We start from the raw sequence: 9,241 nt of genomic DNA, 5'->3' as shown, positions 1-9,241 counted from the left end.
TGTCTTATTCGGAAGAGAACACATTTTCAAATGTAGACTCCAAAGAAGCAAAATGCCACTGTTTCCTTATTGTGTCAGGGCAAAATCAACTTCCTTTACTTAACCATTTGTTGGCTTGTGAATGCCTCAATCCTAACTTGAATGTGAACTAAGAGAGTATTGGTATTAGAGTTACCTCTGACAAATTGATACCAAAACAAATGGCTGTCTTTCAGATATGGATAATTTGCTTTATTCAACTCAAAAATGTTCAGCAAGTATTTCTCAATTAACTATTATGTGCAAGCCCTATCTTGGAAATTGTATGTCCAATAACACTGCTCGCCTGTGTATTGTCTGAGCTTAACTTTTCTGCCTCAGTTTAATCAATGTTCCTTGGTAGAGACACTATATATAGGTATATAAATATAGCTCTAGACTTAGAAGGGACCTAAGTGGTCATCTAGCCCTATTCCTTCATGATTATAATTTGGGTTATAAGCATCAGGTACTGACCTCAGATCTCAGACAAAGACACTAAAAGTTCAAAGCTGATACTCAAAGGTCTCCAGAAATCCCAACATGAATCAATCTAAAGTGTCAAAAAGAACCTAGCATTCTGGAGCAGACATTCATGGAAATTGAGTTCCTACTTCTTACCTTGATTTGATCTTTCAACTTCCCAGCACACGCATTATAACTTAAATCCAAACTCAAAATGTTCAATCAATGTGGCTTTATAGCCTTCTTTCCAGTTTTTCTTTTCTTCAATAATCAGTGTCTTATTTTTCTAAAAACAATTTGTTTTCATATGAATTGCTGCTGGACAAAAATTCTGAGTAACTGCCCCAATTAGTGAGTATTTTGCAATATATTTTAATCAAATGACACAACCAGGTGACAAAATAAGATGAGGTGTCTCTTGTTTCTTGCCAAGATTGCCTTCAGTAATGAAAATATAATTTCCTTCTTATTAATGCATTAAGTTCCTTCCATTAAATGAAACAAGCAAGACAGCTTTTAGAGGACAAGAGGAAATGTGGTGGTTGTTATTGGACAGCTCCAAAGATGCCAGAGATGTCTACAGAGAGACTGGAAATTACTCTTGGGTTTAGGTCATGTTGATAGAGCATAAGAATCAAAATAAACCAACCTCACTTAGAATCTTTGCTTTTAAATTGCTGTATGAGGTTGGGAAAATCACTTAACCTCTCCCAAGTTGAGTTTCCTCATTGGCAAAATCAAGGAGTCAGAGTATTGAGATATTAAATTCTAAAGGGAAACGTTTAACAAAATAAATTTTTAAGAATTCAATACAACATTAAGTAATGTTCATTTGTAGCTTTCTAAACAAATATAGGATCATTTCTATTTGATGATGACACTATAGAACTAGATAACTTTTTTAACGTGTACTTCTCTTGTTAAAAAAAATTATTTATTTGAGGAAATGTGGTTAAGTGACTTGCCCAAGGTCACACAGCTAGGCAATTATTGAGTACATATGAGGCCAGATTTGAACTCAGGTACTCCTGACTCCAGTGCTCTATCCACTGCACCAGCTAGCTGCCCCTGACTAGATGAAGTCCAAGGCCTTTCTACTCTTAATATCATGATTGTATGAATAAAGATTTATATAGTGAATTTAATTAGAGAAAAATGAAGCCTCTAACCAGATCCTGAAGTTACAGATTCCCCCTCAAAACAGGTTCTCAACTCAAGATATTATGGAGAAACTTCAGTATAGTTCTCACTGGGATACAAGAAAAATAGGTAAGAGAGTTGGCAAACCAACAGGAGACTCTAAGTCACAGCACAGCTCAGTCAAGGTTCAGCAAGCCAGAATTGCAGCAAGCTAGCATTGAGGGTCCTATCTCCAGCTCAAAAGACAAAGTTTGAGACCTGGGAACAGGGACTTGTGCAACAGAGGAGATTGCATTGGGCAACCCTAACACAGGGAATACACCATTGCATAGGCAATACCTTGGCAAGTAGAAAACCAGGGCTACCCTAAAGGAGGGAACAAATTGCTACATAGACAAGTGATAAGTCAAAGACAGATCCTGGCTCCAGCGCAAAAGATTTAAGCCTATATCCCCTGTGCTCCAGGAGCAGAGCTGAATTATCAAAATGAATAAAAATATCAAAACACAGCAAAAACACCCACAACACAAAAAAAAAACAATAACCATAGAAGCTAGTATTCTGATAGGGACAATAAAAAAATATCAGAAGAGGAAAACAGTGACAAAACGCATACATATAAAGCTTCAAAAGAGTTTATGAATTGACCTAAAATCCTAAAAGACTTCCTGGAAGAACTCAAAAGGGATTCTTAAAAACCAAAGAAGACATAAAGGACAAAAATGAAAAAAAGAAACAAGAGCCATACAGGAGAATTTGAAAAAAATGTCTAAAGAAATCACCTTCTTTAAAAGCAAAAATGATCAATTGGAACAAGAATGCATCTCATCAAAAAATAAAATTAAACAATTGAACAAAGAAAACAACTCATTTAAAAGAAAAATTAAATAACTGGAGAAGAAAAACACAAAAGTTAATTTAAAAAATAAAACTCTAAAAGATAGAATTGTACAAATGGAAACTAATGACTCTTGGAGAACCCAATATTTTACATCCTCCTTTTTCCCCTCCATTATAATAGGTCTTTGTGCCTCTTCATAAGTTGTTATTTATCCTTTAATGCCTTACTTTCTCCTAGTATAATCCTTCTTTTCTTATCTTAATTGTTTTAAATCTGTCTTATACCCCCAACCTTTGTCAAGATATACTCCTTTAATCTGTTCTCAGAAGAACAATGCTGAAAAAATACAAGAAAAAGTAAAGTATCTCTTAGAAAAAAGTGATAAACCTGGAAAACAGATATAGAAGAGGTAATTTAAAAATTATAGGTCTACCTGATAGCCATGATCAGAAAAAAGATTCTAGACAATATCATGCAATAAAATACCCTGGAAAACTGCCCTAATATCTTAGAACAAGGAGATAAAATAGTCCTTGAAAAAATTCATCAGTCACTCTCAGAAAGAGATACCCAAATAAAAACTCCAAGGAATATTGTAGATAAATTGCAGAATTCTCAGGTAAAGGAGGAAATACTATAAGCAGCCTAAAAAGAAGCAACTTAAATACCAAGAAATCACAGTCAGGATTACTCAGACTTATCACTTCATTAAAGAATAGGAGGACCTGGAATATGATATTCTAGAGGGAAAAGAACTTTGAATTACAATCAAGACTCAACCATCCTGTAAAATTCAGCATATTCTTTCAGGGGAAAAGATGATTTTTCAAAAAAAATAGAGGACTTCCAAAATTATGTGATTAAAAAGAGCAGAAAATTCAGTCTTTGAATACAAGACTTGAGAGAAATATAAAGAGATAAATAGGGGGCAGCTAGGTGGCGCAGTGGATAGAGCAATGGCCCTGAAGTCAGGTGGACCTGAGTTCAAATAGGGCATCAGACACTTAATAGTTACCTAGCTGTGTGGCCTTGGGTAAGCCACTTAACCCCATTGCCTAGCAAAAACTAAAGAGAGAGAGAGAGAGAGAGAGAGAGAGAGAGAGAGAGAGAGAGAGAGAGAGAGAGAGAGAGGAAGGGAAAAATTATTAGTCAATAGCATTAAACTATATACACCCCTACCTGGAAAGACAATACTTGTAACTTTTGAAAACTGTATTTCTCTTAGGATAGTTAAAACATAGAGAGTGTGTGGATATAGATTGATCATGAAAGTGACAAATGCTTTAGCTGATACTTTAGTTAATGATGGTTGAGTATAATTGGAAGCATACTTTATGTAGGTAAAAATGGATCTTAAAATGATTTTGCTTTACATGATACTTTAGCTCATGAGGGTTGTATTTCTATTGGGTCAATTGGAAGGAGTTACCTAAAGGGTGTGAGTATAAATGGATCATGAAGTGATTTTGTTTTACATGATACTTTGGCTAATGAAGATTGTGTTTGTCTAGAAGGTTCATGGAGAGAGACTGGTATAAATTGATTATAATTTGATGATACTTATAGCTCTTGAGAATTATATTTCTTATCTGACAAATGAGGGGAGTGTACTTGAAGAGATGTTTTGGATATGAAGTGACTATGAGGCAATATAAATCAATCAGTCTACCAACCCTTAAACATTGTTCTTCTGAGGACATATGAAAGGAGCATATCTTGACAAAGTTTGGGGGTACAAGACAGATTCAAAACAATTAAGACGTGAAAAGAAGGATTATACTAGGAGAAAGTAAGGGATTAAAGAATAAATAATGCCATATAAAAAGGTACAAAGACCTATTATAATAGAGGGGGAAAGGGAGCTTGTAAAAACTGAGTAAATCTCACTCTCAGCAGATTTGCCCCCAAAAGAGATTTTTGATTTTTATTTAAATTTACATTTACTTTTGTCTTCCATTTTAATCAGTTTCTTCTTCCCTTTTCTTTCCCCTTCTTGCCCCCTACTTCTCTGTAGGGTAGGATAAAATTTTCAACTCAATTGGAAAAGTAAAAGGGGAAATGGAAAAGGAAAGGGAAAAGGGCAAATAGAAAGAAAGGCTGATTGAGAAGCAGCAGTCAGTAGCAATACATTGGTGAAGAGGAATAAGGGGAAAGGAAATAAGAAAGTATAAATGGAGGAATATAGCATGGAGGGAAATATAGAGTTAGAAATCATAAGTGAAAATGTGATTAGAATGAGTTCTGCTATAAAATGGAAATGAATAGCAGAGTGGATTAAAAACCAGAATCCTACAATATATTGTTTTCAAGAAAAATATTTGAAGCAGAGTGATACCCACAAGGTAAAGATATAAAAGACTAGACTAGAATATCTTATGCTTCAGCTGAACTAAAAAACTAGAGGTAGCATCCTGATCTCAGACAAAGCAAAAGCAAAAGTAGATCTCATTAAGAGGGAAGAGGAAAGGGTAATTAGATGGCACAGTGGATAGGGCACTGGCCCTGAAGTTAGGAGGACCTGAGTTCAACTATGGCTTAGGACACTTAATAATTGCTTAACTGTGTGATGTTGGTCAAGTCACTTAATCCCATTGCCTTAAATAAAAGAAAAATTAAAAAAAATTTAAAAAAGAGATAAGGAAAGAAAATACATCTTTTTAAAAGATATCATAGTCAAAGAAGTAATATCAATATTAAACATATATGCATCAAGTAGTATCACATCCAAATTTTTCAAGGAGAAGCTAAATGAGTTACAGAAGATATAGATAGAAAGAACTATAAATAGTGGTGTACCTCAACCTCCTCTCAGAAATTGATAAATTTTTTTCCTATTTCATTTTTCCAAATACAAAAGAATGAAAGTTTTTCTGCATTCATTCATGTGCATATGTATTTTTAGCTACAAAATTTCCTTCCACCCTCACTTTCTATCCCTCTCCCCACAGCGGTGAACAGTCTGGTTAATATTGTACAAACACATTTGCGTTAAACATATTTACAGATTAGCCATTTTCAGTATGAGGAATTAGAATTAAGGGAAAGAAATACATAAGACATATTTTTTTTTGAGAGGTCGATTGGTGTACTATATTGACAAGATACTGATTGGTTACATGTTCAAGAAAACATACAATACAAAATATAGAAAAAAGTTGGTTCCATTCCCTTCTCCCCCCCCCCCCCAATACTCATCATTATGATTTGGTCAAAATAGGGCTCAAAGCCAGAGGTCCAGGTGGTAGCAGGAGATTTGGAAAAAGGGTTCTTGGCTGCCATAATAATGCTGTTTCTCTCTGGGCTGTGAGTCAGTTGGGTGGGGTAAAGGAGTAGGGTGGCCCCAATAAGAACCAGCTGAAGGAAAATCCTCCTAGTCCCCTTCCCCACCCAGGGCTTTCCTTCATCCTAAGATAAACAAAACCCACTCCAAGGTGGTGGGTGAGGATATGAGACTGAGGTGCTACCAACAATTCTCCCAATCAGCAAAAGGGCCAGGAAGGGTAACCACTTCCCTATCCCCCCCCCACCCCTAAAAAATACAAGGGTAGGGAGAAGAATTGGGACATGCAGCTACCACCAGAAAAGAATAAGAGGGGAGGGTTAGGAAGAGCTGAAGTTGATATTTATTTAAAAAGTGACTTAAGACTTAAAATTGAATTAGTATTTGTACAGAAAAGTGCGGGTGGAATAGCTCCCTCCAGCCTACGATCAAAAAATATATGGAGAAATCACTGCAGGCCCCCCCATGGCGGCGGCTAGCTCTCATTAAGTACGATTGGTTAGAGTGGATTCCAGCCAGGTTGTTCAGGCAGGCAGAGGTGGGGGGCAGTGGGCGGGCAAGTGGGTGCTCAGTTGCTGCAGCACTGGCTCCTGTTGGTTGGACTGTTTTCCTGGAGGTCCACACCCCGATTCCGGCCCGGGGCACCAGGTGCATTCTGGGGCTCATTCTTGGGCAACTTCTTAGCTATTGCCATGAAAATTTCATTCACATTCATTGCTGTCTTTGCTGATGTTTCCATGAAGAGCAAGCTGTTGTCATCTGCATGGGCTTGTGCTTCTTGGAAATCCACAGCTCTCTTGCTGGCCAGGTCAGCCTTGTTGCGCGCGAGTGCAATGACTATGTTGGGACTAGGCTGCGGCTGCAGCTCTTTCACCCAGTTCTTGGCCCGTGCAAATGTATCTGTGTTTGTGATGTCGTAGACCACAATGCTGCCTGGGCGCCCCGATAGTGCCTGGGGGCCAGGCTGTGATACCGCGCTTGCCCTGCTGTGTCCCAGATCTCAGACTTGACCGTTGTGTCATCCAAGCAGACAGTCTGTGTGAGGAAGGCCGCTCCAATTGTGCTCTCCTGGTATTCGTGAAACTGTCCCTTGATGAAGCGGAGGACGAGGCTTGACTTGCCCACTGCTGACTCCCCCAGTAAGACCAGTTTAAATTGGCAGATTTTGTTACCAGCAGCTGGTCCATTGGGTCGTGCTGCGCCTCCCCGACCCGCCATGGCCCGTCCCACAGCAGTGGCACCAGTGACCGTGGGGTTGGGCTGGGAGGCCAACATTGAGCGCAGAGGCACTTAGTGGGGAGAGGAGGCCTCCAATGAGGCTCCAGGGCGGCGGGGCTGCTGGGGCCGGCTCTGCAGGCTGGTTCCGCCATAAGACATATTTTTAAAAGGTGATTGTAGTGTTCACCAGATTCTGAAGGGTTTTTTCTTTGGTTTGGTTTCATTTTTCTTTCTCTGGATGAGAAATAGATAAATCTAACCATAAAATAAACAAGAAGCAAGTTAACAAAGGATATATTTTTAAGAAAACTTTGCTGTGATAGACATCTGGAGAAAATTGAGTGGAGATACAAAGGAATATACTTTTTTTCTCTAAAGTACGTGTCATCTACACAGAAATTGACCATGTAATTAGAGCATTAAAAAACTCACAATCAAATATAGAAATACAGAAATAGTAAATATATCTTTTTCAGACCAGGATGCAGTAAAAATTACATGTAATGGAGAGCCCCAGAAAGATAAAGTAAAAATGAATTGTAAACAAAATAGCCTAGTTTTAAAAAATAAGTGAATACAAAAACAAATTATAGAAATAATCAAAAATTTCATCCAAGACAATGACAATGATAAAACATCTCATCCAGACTTGAGAGATGAGTCAAAGTTGTTATAGAAAAATTTTATAACCCTAAATTCTTATATGAATAAAATATAGAAAGAGGAGATCATAACTGGGAATGCAACTAAAAAGGCTAGGAAAAAGAACAAATTAAAAGTCTTCAATTAAATAATAAATTAGAAATTCTGAAAATTAAAGGAGAAATTAATGAATTTAAAGGAAGAAAATAATTGAACCAATGACCAAACTAAAAATTGGTTTATGAAAAAAACCAATAAAATAGTTAAACCTTTGACTAAACTTAATTAAAAAATAAACAAAGAAGAAAACCAAATTACCTTCAATCAAAAATGAAAAGAATAAACTCACTACCAATGAGGAGGAAATTAAAGTAATTCAGAGCTATTTTGCGCAATTGTATGACAACAAATAGGATAATATAAGTGAAATGGATGAATGTTTGAAAACATATATGCTGTCCAGATATACAGAAGAAGAAATAAAATACTTAACACCATTTTAGTAAAAGAAATTAAAGATGTTATCAATAATCTTCCCAGAAAATATTTCCAGGGCCAGATGCCTTTTCAAGAGAATTCTAGCAAACATTTAAGGAACAATTAATTCCAATTCTACATTAACTATTTTGAAAAGTGAGCTAAATAGGGAGAAGAATTTATATTAAAGTACAATAATGTAAAAGCAAACAACTTTGAAAAAACTTAAGAACTCTGATAAATGCACTTTCAACCCCTATTCCAGAAGACCAAGACATCAATTCTCTCTCCATCACAGAACTCCCACAAAATGGAAAACATAACAAAGGATTGTAACAAATAAGCATAGTGAGGGACAAATAATCCTCCCATTGGTGATATCTAAAAATACATATCTTGTTTTACATCTTGAGTCTATCAATTCTCTGTCAGTAATCAAAATGTAGAAGACATATATTTTTGGACATGGTAAATGGGAGGATTAGTTCTTCTTGACTATGCATATTTGCTACAGTGTTTTGTTTTGTTTTCCATTTTGTGGGAGTTCTGTGAGGGAGAGTAAACTGATGTCTATTAACTGAAAGAAGAAAAAGAAAAATTACATAAATATTACATCAGACTATACCAAAGTAAGAGATTTCCAAAAGTAATAACTGAACAGTAGAAAATAAATAAAGAAGATGCTGGAAAATATCTAAATACTCTTTTTTCAATGCAGATAAGAGGGGAATCATAAAGACAGAGTATAACATCCACAGTCAGATGCTTTCTCTATATTGAATGTTTTTCTTTTTTTCCTTTTCTTTTTCTTACACATACATGTTTTAGCTAAGAGTGTAGGTGGAACATAACTAATATAAAGATAAAAGACATCAATAAAATTCTTTAATTTTCTTGTAATCCAGTTTGGCTTAGAACAATGCACAATAATAAACACCACAGAAACATGGCTTGCTTTTACAAATATATATTTATACATATGCATATATATATATATATATATCTGTATATATACATGCCTATCCATGTAAATATACATAAATGACTACACATAATTACATTGACTTAGAAAAACAAGACATTCAAATTCATGTAGTTTTCTGTGCCAGTCAGTTACAGTGATTAATGAAATGCCTATATTGCAAGCTTATGGCTTTTAT

At 36.0% G+C, this 9,241-nt stretch overlaps 1 pseudogene; it reads right to left on the bottom strand.

Annotated features, from left to right (window-relative positions):
- Window positions 1–6,225: 6,225 nt before the first annotated feature.
- Window positions 6,226–7,061, bottom strand: LOC141517554 (ras-related protein Rab-5C pseudogene; annotated as a pseudogene).
- Window positions 7,062–9,241: the final 2,180 nt, after the last annotated feature.

This window comes from Macrotis lagotis, chromosome 1 (assembly GCF_037893015.1).
Source record: "Macrotis lagotis isolate mMagLag1 chromosome 1, bilby.v1.9.chrom.fasta, whole genome shotgun sequence".
In the NCBI taxonomy this organism is placed as follows: Eukaryota; Metazoa; Chordata; class Mammalia; order Peramelemorphia; family Peramelidae; genus Macrotis; species Macrotis lagotis.
This window is presented reverse-complemented; position numbering and strand designations above follow the sequence as displayed.